This window comes from Tursiops truncatus, chromosome 3, assembly GCF_011762595.2.
Source record: "Tursiops truncatus isolate mTurTru1 chromosome 3, mTurTru1.mat.Y, whole genome shotgun sequence".
In the NCBI taxonomy this organism is placed as follows: domain Eukaryota; kingdom Metazoa; phylum Chordata; class Mammalia; order Artiodactyla; family Delphinidae; genus Tursiops; species Tursiops truncatus.
The window spans coordinates 64,227,029-64,246,717 of NC_047036.1; the positions used below are offsets into that span (position 1 = coordinate 64,227,029).

Here is a 19,689-nt window from a genome sequence, read left to right on the forward strand (position 1 = left end):
AGACCTCAGACTTCCCAAAAGGCAAGAAACTCCTCAGGTACCTGCGAAGGGCAAAAGAAAAAAGGAAAAACAGACAAAAGAATAGGGACGTGACCTGCACTTTGTGGAGGGAGCTGTAGGAGGAAAAATTTCCACACACTAGGAAGCCCCTTCACGGGCAGGGACAGGGGTGGGGGGTGGGGGGGGAAGCTTTGGAGCCACGGAGGAGAGCTCAGCAACAGGGGTGCAGAGCGCAAAGCGGAGAGATTCCCACACAGAGGATCGGTGCCAACCAGCACTCACCAGGCCAAAAGACTCGTCTGCTCCCCCGCCGGGGCGGGTGGGGGTTGGGAGCTGAGGCTGGGCTTTGGAGGTCACATCCCAGGGAGAGGACTGGGGTTGGCTGCATGAACACCGCCTGGATGGGGGCTAGTGCGCCACAGCTAGCTGGGAGGGAGTCCAAGAAAAAGTCTGGACCTGCCTAAAAGGTAAGAGACCATTGTTTAGGGGTGTGTGAGGAGAGGGAATTCAGAGCACCGCCTAAATGAGCTCCAGAGTTGGGCGTGAGCTGTGGCTATCAGCGCAGACACCAGGGATGGGCATGAAATGCTAAGGCTGCTGCTGCAGCCACCTAAGAGCCTGTGTGCAAGCACAGGTCACTATCCATACCTCCCCTCCCGGCAGCCTGTGCAGCCCGCCACTGCCAGGGTCCCATGATCCAGGGACAACTTCCCCGGGAGAACACACGGCGCACTTCAGGTTATTGCAACGTCACATTGGCCACTGCTGCCGCAGGCTTGCCCCACCTTCCATACCCCACCTACCCCCAGCATGAGTGAGCTAGAGCCACCTAATCAGCCACTCCTTTAACCTTGTCCTGTCTGGGTAGGGAACAGATGCCCTCAAGAAACTTACACGCAGAGGCGGGGTCAAATCCAAAGCTGAACCCCAGGAGCTGTGCGAACAAAGAAGAGGAAGGGAAATTTCTCCCAGCAGCCTCAGGAGCAGCGAATTAAACCTCCACAATCAACTTGATGTACCCTGCATCTGTGGAATACCTGAATAGACAACAAATCATCCCAAAATTGAGGTGATGGACTTTGGGAGCAGCTGTAGATTTTGGAGTTTGCTTTCTCCAAATTTGTTTCTGGCTTATGTTTATCGGAGTTTAGTATTTAGAGCTTATTCTCATTGGTAGATTTCTTTATTGATTTGGTTGCTCTCTTCTTTAATTTTTTTTTTTTTTTTTTTTTGCAGTATGCGGGCCTCTCACTGTTGTGGCCTCTCCTGTTGCAGACCACAGGCTTTGGACACGCAGGCTCAGCGGCCATGGCTCACGGGCCCAGCCGCTCCGCGGCATGTGGAATATTTCCGGACTGGGGCACAAACCTGCCTCCCCTGCATCGGCAGGTGGACTCTCAACAACTGCGCCACCAGGGAAGCCCTAATTTTTATCCTTTTTCTCTTTTTGTGAGTGTGTATGTGTATGCTTCTTTTTGTGATTTGTCTGTATAGCTTTGCTTTTGCCATTTGTCCTAGGGTTCTGACTGTCCATTTTGTTTGTTTGTTTGTAACTATAGTTTTTAGCACTATAACCAACTTTTTTGGTTTGGTTACTATCTCCTTTCTTTCTCTCTTTTTTTAATTTTTTATTTTTAATAACATATTTTATTCCTTTTTTCTCTCTTCCTCCTCCCCTCACTCCATCTCTTCCTTCCTTCCTTCCTTTCTTTCTCCCTTTTCTTCTGAGCCGTGTGGCTGACAGAGTCTTGGTGCTCTGGCCGGGTGTCAGACCTGAGCCTCTGAGGCGGGAGAGCCGAGTTCAGGACATTGGTCCACCAGACACCTCCAAGCCCCACATAATATCAAATGACAAAAACTCTCCCAGAGATCTCCACCTCAAAGCTAAGACCCAGCTCCACTCAACAATCAGCAGGCTACAGTGGTGGACACCCTATGCTAAACAACTAGAAAGACAGGAACACAGACGCACCCATTAACAGAGAGGCTGCCTAAAATCATAATAAGTTCACAGACACCCCAAAACACACCACCAGACGTGGTCCTGCCCACCAGAAAGACAAGATCCAGCGTCATCCACCAGAAGGCAGGCACCAGTCCCCTCTACCAGGAAGCCTACACAACCCACTGAACCATGCTTACCCACTAGGAGCAGACACCAAAAACAACGGGAACTATGAACCTGCAGCCTGTGAAACGGAGACCCCAAACACAGTAAGTTAAGCAAAATGAGAAGACAGAGAAATACACAGCAGATGAAGCAGCAAGGTAAAAACCTACCAGACCAAACAAATGGAGAGGAAATAGGCAGTCTACCTGAAAAAGAATTCAGAATAATGATAGTAAAGATGATCCAAAATCTTGGAAATAAGAATGGAGAATATACAAGAAACATTTAACAAGGATCTAGAAGAACTAAAGAGCAAACAATGATGAACAGCACAATAAATGAAATTAAAAATTCTCTAGAAGGGGCTTCCCTGGTGGTGCAGTGGTTGAGAGTCCGCCTGCCGATGCAGGGGACATGGGTTCGTGCCCTGGTCCGGGAGGATCCCACATGCTGCGGAGCGGCTGGGCCCATGAGCCATGGCTGCTGAGCCTGTGCATCCGGAGCCTGTGCTCCACAACGGGAGAGGCCACAACAGTGAGAGGCCCGCATACCATTAAAAAAAAAAATTCTCTAGAAGGAATCAATAGCAGAATAACAGACAGAAGAATGGATAAGTGACCTAGAAGATAAAATAGTGGAAATTACTACAGAGCAGAATAAAGCAAAAAAAAAAAAAAAAAAAAAAGAATTGAGGACAATCTCAGAGACCTCTGGGACAACAATAAACACACCAACATTTGAATGATAGGGTTCTCAGAAGAAGAAGAATAAAGCAAAAAAAAAAAAGAGAATTGAGGACAATCTCAGAGACCTCTGGGACAACAATAAACACACCAACATTTGAATGATAGGGTTCTCAGAAGAAGAAGAATAAAGCAAAAAAAAAAAAAAGAGAATTGAGGACAATCTCAGAGACCTCTGGGACAACAATAAACACACCAACATTTGAATGATAGGGTTCTCAGAAGAGGGGAAAAAAAGGGACTGAGAAAATATTTGAAGAAATTATAGTTGAAAATTTCCCTACTATGGGTAAGGAAATAATCAATCATGTCCAGGAAATGCAGAGAGTCCCATACAGGATAAATCCAAGGAGAAACATACCAAGACACATATTAATCAAACTATCAAAAATTAAATACAAAGAAAAAATATTAAAAGCAGCAAGGGAAAAGCAACAATTAACATACAAGGGAATCCCCATAAGGTTAACAACTGATTTTTCAGCAGAAATGGCAAGCCAGAAGGGAGTGGCAGGACGTATTTAAAGTGATGAAAGGGAAAAACCTGCAACTGAGATTACTCTACCCAGCAAGGATCTCATTCAGATTCAACAGAGAAATTAAAACCTTTACAGACAAGCGAAAGCTAAGAGAATACAGCACCACCAAACCAGCTCTACAAAAAATGCTAAAGGAACTTCTCTAGGCAGGAAACACAAGAGAAAGAAAAGACTTACGATAACAAACCCAAAACAATTAAGAAAATGGTAATAGGAACATACGTATCGATAATTACCTCAAATGTAAATGGATTGAATGCTCCAACCAAAAGACATAGACTGGCTGAATGGATACAAAAACAAGACCTGAAAGAACAAGAAATGTCTATTTAGGTCTTCTGCCCATTCTTGGATTGGGTTGTTTTTTTTGATATTGAGCTGCTTGTATATTTTGGAGATTAATCCTTTCTCAGTTCCTTCATTTGCAAATATTTTCTCCCATTCTGCGGGTTGTCTTTTCATCTTGTTTATGGTTTCCTTTGCTGTGCAAAAGCTTTTAAGTTTCATTAGGTCCCATTTGTTTATTGTTTTTATTTCCATTTCTCTAGGAGGTGGGTCAAAAAGGATCTTGCTGTGATTTATGTCATGTAGTATTCTGCCTATGTTTTCCTCTAAGAATTTTATAGTGTCTGGTCTTACATACAGGTCTCTAATCCATTTTGAGTTTATTTTTGTGTATGGTGTTAGAAAGTGTTCTAATTTCATTCTTTTACATGTAGCTGTCCAGTTCTCCCACCACCACTTATTGAAGAGGCTGTCTTCTCCATTGTATATTCTTGCCTCCTTTATCAAAGATAAGGTGACCATATGTGCATGGGTTTATCTCTGGGCTTTTTATCCTGTTCCATTGATCTATATTTCTGTTTTTGTGCCAGTACCATACTGTCTTGATTACTGTAGCTTTGTAGTATACAATGGAGTCAGGGAGCCTGATTCCTCCAGCTCCATTTTTTTTTCTCAAGATTGCTTTGGCTATTTGGGGTCTTCTGTGTTTCCATACAAATTGTGAAATTTTTTGTTCTAGTTCTGTGAAAAATGCCAGTGGTAGTTTGATAGGGATTGCATTGAATATGTAGATTGCTTTGGGTAGTAGATTCATTTTCACAATGTTGATTCTTCCAATCCAAGAACATGGTATATCTCTCCATCTGTTTGTATCACCTTTAATTTCTTTCATCAGTGTCTTATAGTTTTCTGAATACAGATCTTTTGTCTCCCTAGGTAGGTTTATTCCTAGGTATTTTATTCTTTTTGTTGCAATGGTAAATGGGAGTGTTTCCTTAATTTCTCTTTCAGATTTTTCATCATTAGTGTATAGCAATGCAAGAGATTTCTGTGCATTGATTTTGTATCCTGCTACTATACTAAATTCATTGATTAGCTCTAGTAGTTTTCTGGTAGCATCTTTAGGATTCTCTATGTATAGTATCATGCCATCTGCAAACAGTGACAGTTTTACTTCTTTTCCAATTTGTATTCCTTTTATTTCTTTTTCTTCTCTGATTGCTGTGGCTAAAACTTCCAAAACTATGTTGAATAAGAGTGGTGAGAGTGGGCAACCTTGCCTTCTTCATGATCTTAGTGGAAATGGTTTCAATTTTTCACCATTGACAATGATGTTGGCTGTGGGTTTGTCATATATGGCCTTTATTATGTTGAAGTAAGTTCCCTCTATGTATACTTTCTCGAGGGTTTTTGTCATAAATCGGTGTTGAATGTTGTTGAAAGCTTTTTCTGCATCTATTGAGATGATCATATGGTTTTTATCTTTCAATTTGTTAATATGGTTTATCACATTGATTGATTTGCATATATTGAAGAATCCTTGCATTCCTGGGATACACCCCACTTGATCATGGTGTGTGATCCTTTAAATGTGATGTTGGATTCTGTTTGCTAGTATTTTGTTGAGGATTTTTGCATCTATGTTCATTAGTGACATTGGCCTGTAGTTTTCTTTCTTTGTGACATCTTTGTCTGATTTTGGTATCAGGGTGATGGTGGCCTCGTAGAATGAATTTGGGAGTGTTCCTCCCTTTGCTATATTTTGGAAGAGTTTGGGAAGGATAGGTATTAGCTCTTCTCTAAATGTTTGACAGAATTTACCTGTGAAGCCATCTGGTCCTGGACTTTTGTTTGTTGGAAGATTTTTAATCACAGTCTCAATTTCAGTGCTTGTGATTGGCCTGTTTGTATTTTCTATTTCTTCCTGGTTCAGTCTCAGGAGGTTGTGCATTTCTAAGAATTTGCCCATTTCTTCCAGGTTGTCCATTTTATTGGCATATAGTTGCTTGTAGTAATCTCTCATGATCCTTTGTATTTCTGCAGTGTCAGTTGTTACTTCTCCTTTTTCATTTTTATTCTACTGATTTCAGTCTGCTCCCTTTTTTTCTTGATGAGTTTGGCGAATGGTTTATCAATTTTGTTTATCTTCTCAAAGAAACCTCTTTTAGTTTTATTGATCTTTGCCTATCATTTCCTTCATTTCTTTCTCATTTATTTCTGATCTGATCTTTATGATTTCTTTCCTTCTGCTAACTTTGGGTTTTTTTGTTCTTCTTTCTCTAATTGCTTTAGGTGTAAAGTTAGGTTGTTTATTTGAGATGTTTCTTGTTTCTTGAGGTAGGATTGTATTGCTATAAACTTCTCTCTTAGAACTGCTTTTGCTACATCCCATAGGTTTTGGGTTGTTGTGTTTTCATTGTCATTTGCTCCTAGGGATTTTTTGATTTCCTCTTTGATTTCTTCAGTGATCTCTTGCTTATTTAGTAGCATATTGTTTAGCCTCCATGTGTTTGTATTTTTTACAGATTTTTTTTCCTGTAATTGATATCTAGTCTCATAGCGTTGTGATCAGAAAAGTTACTTGATAAAATTTCAGTTTTCTTAAATTTACCAAGGCTTGACTAGTGACCCAAGATATGGTCTATCCTGGAGAATGTTCCAAGAGCACTTGAGAAGAAAGTATAATCTGATGTTTTTGGATGGAATGTCCTATAAATATCAATTAAGTCCATCTTGTTTAATGTATCATTTAAAGCTTGTGTTTCCTTATTTATTTTCATTTTGGATGATCTGTCCATTGGTGAAAGTGGGGTGTTAAAATCCCTTACTATTATTGTGTTACTGTTGATTTCTCCTTTTATGGCTGTTAGCATTTGCCTTATGTATTGAGGTGCTCCTTTTTTGGGTGCATAAATATTTACAATTGTTATATCTTCTTCTTGGATTGATCTCTTGATCATTATGTAGTGTCCTTCTTTGTCTCTTGTAATAGTCTTTATTTTGAAGTCTATTTTTTCTGATATGAGAATTGCTACTCCAGCTTTCTTTTGATTTCCATTTGAGTAGAATATCTTTTTCCATCCCCTCACTTTCAGTCTGTATGTGTCCCTAGGTCTGAGGTGGGTCTCTTATAGACAGCATATGCAGCTCAATATCAAAAAAACAACCCAATCCAAGAATGGGCAGAAGACCTAAATAGACATTTCTCCAAAGAAGATATACAGATTGCCAACAAACACATGAGAGGGTGCTCAGCATCACTAATCATTAGAGAAATGCAAATCAAAACTATAATGAGTTATCACCTCACACCTGTCAGAATGGCCATCATCAAAAAATCTACAAACAATAAATGCTGGAGAGGGTGTGGAGAAAAGGGAACCCTCTTGCACTGTTGGTAGGAATGTATATTGATACAGCTACGATGGAGAACAGTATGGAGGGTCCTTAAAAACCTAAAAATAGAACAACCATACGACCTACCAATCCCACTACTGGGCATATACCCTGAGAAAACCATAATTCAAAAAGAGTCAAGTACCCCAATGTTTATTGCAGCTCTATTTCCAATAGCCAGGACATGGAAGCAACCTAAGTGTCCACTGAAAGATGAACAGATAAAGAAGATGTGGCACATATATACAATGGAATATTAGCCATAAAAAGAAATGAAATTGAGTTATTTGTAGTGAGGTGGATGGACCTTAGAGACTGTCATACAGAGTGAAGTACATCAGAAAGAGAAAAACAAATACTGTATGCTAACACATATATATGGAATCTAAAAAAAAAATATTGGGTCTGAAGAACCTAGGGGCAGGACAGGAATAAAGGCGCAGACATAGAGAATGGACTTGAGCACCCGAGGAGGGGGTAGGGTAAGCTGGGACGCAGTGAGAGAGTGACATCGACATATATACACTACCAAAAGTAAAACAGATAGCTAGTGGGAAGTAACCACATAGCACAGGGAGATCAGCTCAGTGCTTTGTGTCCACCTAGAGGGATGGGATAGGGATGGTGGGAGGGAGATGCAAGAGGGAGGACATATGGGGATGTATATATATATGTATAGCTGATTGACTTTGTTATAAAGCAGAAACACACCATAGTAAAGCAATTATACTCCAATAAAGATGTTAAAAAATTTTTTTAATAAAAAGGGAAAATTTGGACGCATAAACACACACACACACAGGGAGAACACCATGTGCAGATGAAGGCTGAGATCAGAGTGAAGCAAACCACTGGCAAACCACCAGAGGTTAGGAGGGAGGATGGGGGCAGATTCTCTCCCATAGGCCTTGGAAGGAACCAACCCTACTGACACCTTGATTTAGGACTGCTAGCCTCCAGAACAGTGAGACAATAAATTTCTGTTGTTTAAGGCACCTAATCTGTGAAACTTTGTCATAGAATCCCTAAGAAACAAATGTAAGTCCCTACATGTCTTTTGTGCCCAGAGATCAAAGGGACTGCTACTGAGCAAACTACAAGTTGCAACATGGGATCCATAAACTCCTTTCCTGCTATTTTAACCTGGATAGAGACTTCAAAATCTCCCAAGAATTTTGTATTCATAGCTATAATAAAGAAAAGAAAACCAGGTAGGCGAAGAAGAAAAATCTAAGCTTCCCTTCTTGCTCCAATTACTCTGTCTTTCAAAAACTAGTTAATCGTGGGGCTAGTTTTCATTATAGGTGAGGAGATAGAGAACAAGTAGAATTAGAATAGTAATAGAGTCAGAATAATTAAGAAATAAAACCTATACCTGGCAAAGAACCAAGGGAGTGCCCTCCCTTGTATGTTTACTTTGTGTATATCCTTTTATGTAAAAATAGTTCATTGCATCACATTTAATTTTAGTAGCAGGGAAACACAGGCTTATTATTTACCTGTGAGCCTGACTACAGATTCAAGGGCCTTCTGAAATTCAGAATCACATGAACTCCAAGTTATTCCAGGCCTCCTCCTCTCTCCTCTGTAAACAATGAAGAAATGAGCACCAACAGGCAGAAGGAAGAAAAGGGAGCCTCTTACCTCCATGCTTGTGCTGAACGCTCTAGTAACTTTCGCTTTGATGGTTATAACTTGTCCAACTCTAGATAAAAAAAAAAAACAGTAATTCTAGCACATCTCATTTCAGACTTGGAGATTCACTTAAATGTGTGTGCCATAGAACAGTTCCACCTTATGCTGATAATGTTCATGCATGAGAAACTCAATAACATAACGAGACAGCACTAAAAATAGATACTGATTATTGTAAGCCACACAAGAGTTAGCTGACTACCTCTTTTTAACAGAAAACGGCCTTTGCAAAGATGGTGTGCAAAATGATTTCCAAATCTACAACAGATACTTGACTGTACCACAGCTGTTTGGTTAAGAGAAAACGAACACACATGCAAACCTATACAACTGATATTTTTAAATGTTGGTTAACAAATAAATGGTAAACATACAAGCAAGCAAACAAACTGAATACCTTCACTCAGTTTACAGGAGCCCTCAATGTTGCCAGATGATCCATTCACTCCACATTATTACTGGGACTCTGGTCATGTAACCCTAGTTGTTTCAAAGCTTTTGTGTTCTGGCCCTTCAGTCACCTAAGGGTCTACCCAATATAAGCCTCCTCAATTTTTCTCCCTGACTTCAAATTTGAACTACATTCTCACTATTCTTCTCAATCTTCTATTTCAGGGGAAGAAAAATAGATCTCTTCCAGACCTCTTTCTTTACCCGTGCCCTTGATCCCGTCCTACTCTTACCTTTCCTCCTGCACCATGGCCTGGCTTAGGCAGCTCTTTCCTCTTTTGTACCCTCAATCTCTGCCCCTTCCTTGACTCCTTATCAGTCTGTGAAAATGTTCAAGGCTTTTCCTTGCTAAAAATCTTTCTCTCAAGTTTATTCTATCACAACATTTTTTTCTCTTCTCCTCTATATTTCTCCATATTCAAACTTCCTAAAATAATCTTTTTCTTTTTCCAGCTCATACATTTAACAAATGTTTACTGAGTTACAACTAGTCCTGGCGTGAAACTAAGACCTCAGGATACAATGATTAACAAGATAAGATTGATGACATCAAGGAGACCAGTCTTCACTTGGGACATCAGGATGCAGACAGATGAAGTGCAACGCTATGAAATTTTTCAAAAGGAAGAAAGAATCAAGTATTGCAAAAACACCCAGAAGTGACTAATGTGAAAAGTCAGGGAAGGAGCCATAGAAGAGGTAACATCTGAGATGGGTCTTAAAAGATTAGGATTTTGTCAGGTTCAGAAGTTTGGGGGTTTCATCTCTCATTCACTTCTCAGCCACTCAAATCTAGCTGTTGCTTCCACATCTTACTCCTGATATCTCCGAAGTCACTTCCTAACAGCTAAATCCAAGGTCTTCTCTCATTTAACAGCATCAATCAACCTCTTTCTTCAGGAAACCTTCTCTTCCCTTGGCTTCCAAAATACTGTTCTCTCTTCATTCTCAGTTTTCTTCACTGATTTCCCTTTCTTAATCCATTCCTTAATGGTAGCCATCCACCAAATTTATGTTCTTTGTTTTTTCTCATTTCGGCCTCTTCCTGAAGACCTTGTTCTCTTCCACAATCCTATCATCTTTATAGAGATGATTCTCAAGTCTAAATCTTTAGCCCAAACCTCATTCTTGAAACACAGAGCCATATTTTCAAACTTCTCTCAGCAGATTCAGCTAATGGTTATGGAGGCCCTACTAGGCTGAGTGATAGCTGCTTACACACACATTACCTAATTTCACTTAATCCCCACACTTAGCACATGCAAACCCAAACCAATTTTCTCTTTTCCTTAAACTTGTTCCTCCTAGATTTCCTAACTCTGTTTGGTAAAGTTTCTAGCAGAGATTTACAGTGATAACACGAGGCAGAGAGTCCCTCTTCAAAGCTACTGTAGTACTTTGTACTCATATACTACCAAAATCTTCCACCTCTGCCTGTCAGACTCTGAGGAGGGGAAGCATCTTGCCACTTTTTTTTCTGGCCACACAATGTGGCATGTGTAACTTCCCTGACCAGGGCTCGAACCTGCTCCCCCTGCAGTGGAAGTGCTGAGTCTTAACCACTGGACCACCAGGGAAGTCCACCTTGCCACGTTTTTGTCTCTTTTGTGAACTCTGCCCTTCCTTTAAAAGCAGGAGACATTCTGCTTTTCATTCTGCTAAAATCCCAAGTAAAATCAATTTCATAGCATGGCATTCAAGGTCTTCTGTTACCCAGCCCCACAGTGCTGCTGGGGCATCATCTCTGCACACCAGGCTTTTCCTAAGCACCCCCCACTTCTTCCCACCTCAATGCTTAGGCTCTTACATGTATGTACCTCATCTTGTGAAGTCCTTTTCCTATTCACCAGTGAAAATCTATACCTCATTCAAGGCCCACATTAAATACTACCTCCATCATGAAACTCTCATTGGTTCTCCAGTCAAAATCTTTTATCTACCCCACAGAATTTATATCTCACCCTAGGCATGCATCCTATCATACTTTCTATTCTGATGACTATGTATTTGTCTGACTTTCTTACCAGACTGAGTGACTGCCACACTTCAGTATTGTGTCATAAACATTCATATATTCTATTGAACCTAGAGCAGTACTTTTGGTATATTCAATATATATTGTGAATTGAAAAAATATCTAATATGGGACTTCCCTGATGGCACAGTGGTTAAGACTCTGCGCTCCCAATGCAGGGGGCCCGGGTTCGATCCCTGGTCTGGAAACTAGATCCCACGTGCATGCTGCAACCAAGAGTTTGCGTGCCACAACTAAGGAGCCCGCCTGCCGCAACTAAGACCTGATGCAACCAAATAAATAAATATTTTAAAAAAATCAATATAGTAAAAAAAAATAATATGGCTTTTAAACAAATTGTATGGCTTTCTATATGTAGCTTTTAATTTTCTTTTTTTAATGGTGCAGGTCCCATATATTTTAGTGGCCACAAATCCTTTCTGATAACACAAACACAAAATGGTTCAAATGGCAAACCACACTTTAATGATGAGGTTACTAGTTAAGTCTAAGTTACAGAATTTAGGATTGGAAAGTACATAATAGATGTTTTATTGCAATATACTGTTGGCATTCCTAAATTTAATAATGGTGCTTTAATCTATTCCCAAATAAGTTTGGATTTTCAGTAATCTGTAATTGTGTTGAGATACAAACACATGTCAACTTTTTCTACTTCAGGAAAAATCACATAGCTAGTATCTGTGCTTAGTCAATAGACCCAATAGACCTTTATCTATATCTACAAGTCTCTAGAATGTCAAGGGCTCTTTCACTGACACTGCAGCTACCTATGAGAACAAGCATTAGGAGATGTTCAATAAAGGTTGCTGAATCCAAAGATAGAAGAAGTGGGTTGGAGAAAGCACTGGATAGAGCATAAGAAGATCCAGTCTCTAAGTGTCCTCTGTCCTTTGGCTGGCTCTGGGCCTTAGGCTTCAGTTTCTTATCAGTACAAAGAGATGATTGGGTTGAGTTCTAAAGGTCTTTCCATATCTGTGATTCTAATGCCTACCAAAAATTTCTTTTGGGTTAGCTTTGGAGATATGACTTCTTCATGCATGTCATTTTATTTAACTTAATTTTGTTTGTATATAAATGAATAAGTGCCAAATAGATAAATGTAAGCTGGAGGTTGTAGAGATGAAGTGGGCATCTCACTGGACAGACTACTTAGGGTTTTGAAAACAGGTGGCAGCTACCCCGTGGTCCTTGAGAACCATCCCAGACTAGAAACAGATGATCTTCTCTCTTCCTTTTTCTAAACATAACATAAGAAAAAGGAAGAGAGAAGATCATCTGTTTCTAGTCTGGGATGGTTCTTTTAGGATCAAGATATTCAGAAAGAAAAAAAAGAGATACAAACATAAAATCAGATAAATTAAGTAAAACCATATAACCCTAGTTTATTACAGTTATTAATGTAACTTCTTTAAAAAAAATAATTCCTAATTCTGTCCACCAAAAAGGCATAGAAATAATGACCAGCCCTGCATCAGTGAGCATGTTAAACAGGTATACAATGAGCAGATACAAAATGTGGTAAACGCTGTAGGACAAATGACCAGGTTTCTTTAAAAAACAAATTGCAAGAGAAAAGAAGAAAGGGAAATTTTTATGTTAAAGGTCATATCAGCCATATTGGATCCTGATTCAATCCATAGACCAATTGTTTAAATTAAAAAAAAATGTTTTTTGAGACCATTGGGAATGATAGTTTTTCTTAATGGTATTGCAGTTACGTTATTATGTTTTCTAAAAGAGCCCTGATCTTTTAGAAATATATACTGAAATATTCAGAGATGATGTCTGGGATTTGCTTCAAAATAATCCAGGTATGTGGGGGAGTATGGAAGAGTATTGATAAAACAACAGCATTTATGAGTTGATTATTGTTGTAGTTAGGTGTTGGGTCCTTGGGGATACATGGTAGTATTCTCTCTACTTTTGTATATGGTTGAAAGATTTGTGTATCTTGAAATTTTCTACAATAAGAGATGGTAAAACATATACACACTCCTACACATAAAATGTTTTTCATAATTTAACACCTCTACTCAGATGAATTAATGTTACCCAACAACCTAATGATGAAATTCACCATCATAGAGATACTTATTATCATTAATAGTAAAGGAAGGAGCCATTCAGAACCAGCTTTTAGAAATCCTGCAGTGCCTTATACCAGAATGCATTTAATGCTGAGAGCTATTTCTCAACAAAATCAGGGCTGTAAATTTACACTTAATAGTATTTACTAAAAGTAGGTCCTGAAATTATTATTATGTTTTACTGATTTACATTGGTTCAAATGTTACTTATTAACAAATTGGATCCCTGACTCCAAATGAGTACGCTTAGGTGCCACAAATACATGTTGTAAATGAACCAATAAACCCAGGAGAAAGGTGTGATAAAGCAATGCCACTTACCTAGCTGTCTCCTCAAATTGTATGTCATCCACTGAGGCTGTAACACAGGAAACCCCAGCATGTTTTTCAGCTTCAAAAAATAGGTTAAAAATGGGCTGCATTAATAGTTATTTTAAAATATTTCAGCATGCAGGAAAAGGAATAAAACAAGTGGATTTATTCTAGTAACTCATCCTCTTATGCAGTATAGGACCACTGTGCCCACACTTCTGGATGAACTGGATTGATAACAGTTCCTTTGCTCAATAAGTTATTTTTCTACTGCATGGAAATTACTGTACTTTCTCCGAAGTTTTAACTTATACTGTCTTTGATTTGAAATTCAGCACCAATACCCAGCATATCTAGCTATTCAGATAGTAACTTTAGTAAGTTGGTGTCAAATTTAAATATTTTGTCAGGTACTACCCTTCTTTCGTTTAAAAAAACAATGCATCAAAGCTGTATCTATTATCCCACATAACCAGTAGCTGAATATATTTAAACCACTTAACCAGTGCAAGCACTGAACAGTGTGGAAGACCTTAAGTTCATACCCCAAATCAGAGAGAAACTTGTCTGGGCATCAGAGAAATAGAGATGGGCACATAGTAAGTATTTAATCAATATTTATTATTTATTACTACCAAATTCATATGAAATTCACTATGCATTAATTATGTTGGAGGAGAAAAGCATTGAGTAGGGTGAGAGAGATTAGGGAAGCACTCCAGTTATTTCCATGTTCCCTGCCTGCATTTTATAATATTTATTTATTTATTTATTTATTTATTTATTTTTGGCTGTGTTGTGTCTTCGTTGCTGCCCTTGGGCTTTCCCTAGTTGCAGCGAGCGGGGGCTACTCTTCGTTGCGGTGCACGGGCTTCTCATTGTGGTGGCTTCTCTTGTTGAAGAGCACAGGCTCTAGGTGCATGGGCTTCAGTAGTAGTGGCACATGGGCTCAGTAGTTGTGGCTTGCAGGCTCTAGAGCGCAGGCTCAGTAGTTGTGGTGCATGTGCTTAGTTGGGATCTTCCTGGATCTTCCTGGACCAGGGCTTGAACCCGTGTTCCCTGCATTGGCAAGCGGATTCTTAACCACTGCGCCACCAGGGAAGTCCCTCTGTCTGCAGTTAATTTGTTGAGATTTTTTTTTTTGATTGTTGGTTTTACTTTATGTAAAAGTATCTGAATTTTTCCTCTTTGGGAAAAATCTTGACATGTGGTTTTTCCAGAATTTCATTTTGAGGAACAGTCAGTTAAAACCCAAACAGACTGCATTAGCTTTTTAAAGAAATTTTAACTCCATTTTAATTTTGGAGACTTCACTCCTGCTGTCATATTATGAAAAAGAGACAGTGAATTATATTGAATTTGCATTCTTTGTGTGTAGTGGATTACTTTAATTGCAATATATATTGATAGTCCCAGGTAAAGTGATATGAGAAAATACTCCAGATAGCAAGTATTTAAAACATTCCTCCCTATGATCTAATTCTGTAGAAAACTGGACATTCTGGTTTTACTAGTTGGAAATAACTATTCTTCCAAATATGCAGATAACATAAACTGAGTTACCAGAAAACTAACCATAGCAGAACTCTGTGTGTGAGTGATGGAGGCGGGGAAATGGGTTTCCCAGCTCTAAAGTTCAATTAGAGGAAGGAAACATAAAAGTATTAGACTCTAGAAAGTTGGGTTCAATTTAATTCAGTATATCAAACATTTGTTAAATTCCCATTGATTTCCAGACACTGAGCTGTTATCAGTCCTATCTTTTAATGAGTCTACTCAGTGACAGAGATCTAGCCATAGTCAATAAAGTGTTGACTAAAGGGTATGTAATAGACATTCATTCTGGTCACCTGACATGAGGGAATGATATGTTGAGTTTATTAAACTATTCTTGTAGGTAAAGTGTTACCATGTACATCAACATGAGTTACCAAATTTTGAATGATTTAAATGATAACTAAAGTGCAAAAACCAATAAAAGACTAAATTTTTATTGTATATATTGGGTGTCTTCTATGTATATATAGCACAAAGAAACATAATCATAATAATTATGATTTATTATTGGCCTGGCACTGAGCTAAGTATGCATATCAATTACATGAGGTTGATACTGTTATTAGTTCTATTTTACAAAAGAGGCAATTTTGGCTTATAAAAATCAAATACATTGTTCTAAATAGTTATTTTTACTACAGAAGCAACAGGAACTCTGAGAAAAGAAAAGACCAACCAAGGAATGCTCCCTAGAGAAGTACTTGGCTGCATATGGGATTCAGGAGCTCAACTGCCATGTTTTACATTATAGACTTTCAAGGGCCATTAAATTAAAAATGAAAAATGAAAATATGGGGAACCAACACAGGCCACAATTTTTACATGTGTTTATTTTCTTTTTACAAGCGTGACAGATATGAATTCAACAGGACCAGTCTGTTCTGGTTCTTGGTTTTGATTGCCCTTCATGCAGTATGCCAGTGAAAGTGGAGAAACCCTAAAGCTATTTCTGATTTCCTGGGGAAACTGAGAGAAGCTGAGGAACAGCTAAGTGGATATAGTCCAGGTATGATGACTGATAAAAATGACAGTGGCTTCATTCATTCTTTCTTTTAACTAATATTGATTGAACACTTGTGCTATGCCAGCCTCTCTGTAAGGTGCTAGAAATATAAAACAGCTACTATCCCTATTCTCATGGAATCTAGTGAGGAGCCAGACATTAATTAAATGAATACATAATAACAAAATGAGTTAGGTGATCTGAAGGAAACATGGATTTTGTGAGGGTCTGTAAACTGAGGAACCACACCTAGGTGGCATGTCAGGGAAGGTTTCCCTGTGGAGAGGATGCTTGAAGTGAGATCTGAAAGATGAGAAGGAGTAAAACAGTTGTGTGTTGTGGAGGAGAGCAGGGAAGGGCTTGCTGGGCAGAAGGAACAGTGACTACAAAGGTCCTGGGGTTTTTGTGGCAAAAATGCAAAAAGCAAGAAGGAGAGTAGGTAAGATAAGGCTGAGGGGAAGGCTGAGGATAAACCATGCACAGGGCCTTGAAGCTCTTGGTTGACAATTTTTATAATATTTAGTATTAAAGATATTGTTTCAGTATCTTTTGGTCTCCAGATGAGCCCGGTGGCTAATTCTAACAAGGTCAGTGGCTAATTCTAATCCTTGTTTTCCTACAAGGATTAACATTAACCGTGTTTCCAAACCAACTTTATCATAAAGGTTTCTTCAATATTGTATTATTAGTAATATAACTATTAAGGTCCACAGTAATTGGTTATCAATTGACTCCTGATGTGATCCGAGTTTCCAAAGGTGTAAAACCATAGAAATCTTAATGAAAATTGCAGGAGGGCAATTGTTTCTCCATTATAGGACAGAAGCACTAAGTGAGGTAACTTTAAAAGTCACATCAATATTCACATAATGAATTCAGTTGCCATGGCAATAGGCATGGCAACTGAATAATTTCTATACTTGTTTCTCATACATGTGAATTACTTTTATATTCATGTCTCCATTATTGTTATTATAACAGACCTCAAATCCTGATAAAAACTGTTAAGACAGAAACCAAACAGACCTATCAACAAACAGAAAATAAACAGATTGGCATCAGATATATGACTGAATTTTGCGGGTGGTTAACACACAGGGGATTAGAAACTCTATGCACACTCATTGAAGAAAACAGGAATTTGTAATCAGCTGAGCGTTACTTTTGTCCTGTATAAAATAAGAGTCCTGGGATACACGATCTTAAGCTCCTTCCAGCTCTAATATTTTATCCTAACATATTTTACTTAAAATGTACATTTGCTGAGTCTATTAAGTGCCTTACGCAAAGCCTGGCTTCCTTTTAGAAATGAGATTCCAAGTTCTGGACCCATCCATCCAATTACCCATCCATATAATCAGGAAGTTTTTATTTAGTGCTTACTTATTAAGTGCTTACTAAGCTTCAGTTTACATGCTAATTGGCCAGGAAGGAAATAAAAGGTGAACATATATGTACACAAAGTAATTACGGATTGTGCTAAGTGGTGTGGAGGAATTTGGAAAGGGTGTTGTGATGAAAGGGTGCAAATGTAAAGGAGGTAGTTAGGAAAGACTGCTCTGCATAAATGATATTTAGTGGAGATGGAATGCATGGAAAGGGCCAAGAGAAGAGTGTAAAGGCAAAAATAACAGCAGGTGCAAAGGTCCTTCGCAGAGACTACATGACGGTGTGGAAGGCAACAAACTGAATTCAGAAGCAGATATAAGAGGTGAGTGATGTATTAAACTAGACATTAAAGAGATTTGCAGAAATGTAAACCAGTACTCTAAGTACATTTTTGTTCTTGCTGAAAATATAGTTATTTTACAATAAAAACATGTAATGGGTTTTTGTTCTTTTCAAATGAATTATTTTTTAAAATTTCGCATATGGTAAATATGGGTAAAAGAACAAACACGAAAGCTCTCTGGGGGTCCTCGTTTATTTTATGGGGTAAAGGAGTCCTAAGACTAAAAGGTTTGAGAACCACTGGTCTAGGTCATTCCCAGTGTTGGATGAACAATCTCAATCATTACTTCCCAGCTGCACGGGGTTTAAAGCTCTGTCAATACCCTCCTCTCCTTCCTTCTCCCTCCTCACCGATCAGGGGTCCTGGTGTGACAGCATCCCGACCTCTGCCGTCTGGACCTCCGTCACCCCGCATCCCCACATCCCAGCCCGCTTCCCAGTTCCCAGACACGCCCCTCCGCTACACACACTGGGCCCCGCCCCCACTCAGGGCTCCTCCACTCCAGACCCCCGGCACCCTGGGTCTCCCCCATCCTACCCTCCCCTTCCAGCACCCCTACCCGCCAGGCAGGCGGCAGCGTCGATCCACTTGAGCAGCTGAGCGGCGCTCAGCTCTCCGCGGAGGTTGGCGTGCGCGGGCTGGATGGCCTGGCTCACGTGCACCTCGCCGGGCGCCGGCCGCTCCAGCTCCATGGCCGGTCAAGAGTGCGAAGCAACCGGCCCTGGCCGCCGCCCGGCCACCAACTGGGCCCGCCCCCGCTCCAAAGGGCACCGAGCCGCTGCCACCCCGGCCCCGCACCCCGCGCCCTGCTGGCCACTGGGCCACCTGGTGCACCGGGAGGTGAGATTTAAGGGGCCAGGAATACCGCGAGGAGGGCGAAAGGGAACTCTCTTCTGTCTCAGAAGACACTGACTCGGGCGGCCGAGGTTGGCAAAGCTGGAACTAGACCGGGTTTCTCACCTATAAAGGGGGGATAGCAGTACTTATCTCAAGAGGACTGTGCAGAGAATTAAATGAGATAAAGTACAAAAGTCATAGCGTGTGCCCGGCTAAGGTGACATAGGTGTTTGCCAAGTAAAGAGTGAGGTTATTATCAGTCTGAAGAACTTGACAGGTGATGGGGAGTTAATAATTAATTAGTTAAATGCTGTCCAGAGAAATGTAGACCTTTTGCTTTAGAAGTTGATTTTAAAGTATTTGACTTATTTTCTTTTTTTTCTGGCTGTAGACTGCCAGGTAGGGTGGGCACTCACTCTTCCCATCCCTAGTTCAAAATACACCTTCTGAGTCTTAGGATAATATAATGGCTCCAAAACCCCCTGTTATTCATCTTTTTGTTATGAAATTACCTCCACTGCCAAACAAACGGAGAAAAATTTAAAAAGGGCTGATCTTTGCTGGCACATCAGAAGTCACCCAATAAGGGAAGTCAACCTTTTGGTTTTAATATAGAGAATTTACAGTTAAAAGCTTCCAACTTGGACTTCCCTGGTGGCGCAGTGGTTAAGAATCCACCTGCCAATGCAAGGGTTCGAGCCCTGGTCTGGGAAGATTCCACATGCCACAGAGCAACTAAGCCCATGTGCCACAACTACTGAGCCTGCGCTCTAGAGCCCACGAACCACAACTACCGAGCCCATGTGCTGCAACTACTGAAGCCCACGCGCCTAGAGCCCATGCTCTGCAACAAGAGAAGCCACTGCAATGAGAAGCCTGTGCACCTCAACGAAGAGTAGCCCCCG

The 19,689-nt window shown here is 40.0% G+C and overlaps 1 long non-coding RNA gene across 1 annotated transcript; it reads left to right on the forward strand.

Annotated features, from left to right (window-relative positions):
• Positions 1-1,081: 1,081 nt before the first annotated feature.
• LOC117311586 (uncharacterized) lies at positions 1,082-18,043 on the forward strand. The gene is made up of 2 exons (XR_004525826.2): positions 1,082-9,917; positions 16,059-18,043. It is a non-coding gene; the product is annotated as an uncharacterized lncRNA (long non-coding RNA).
• The last annotated feature ends 1,646 nt before the right edge of the window (positions 18,044-19,689 follow it).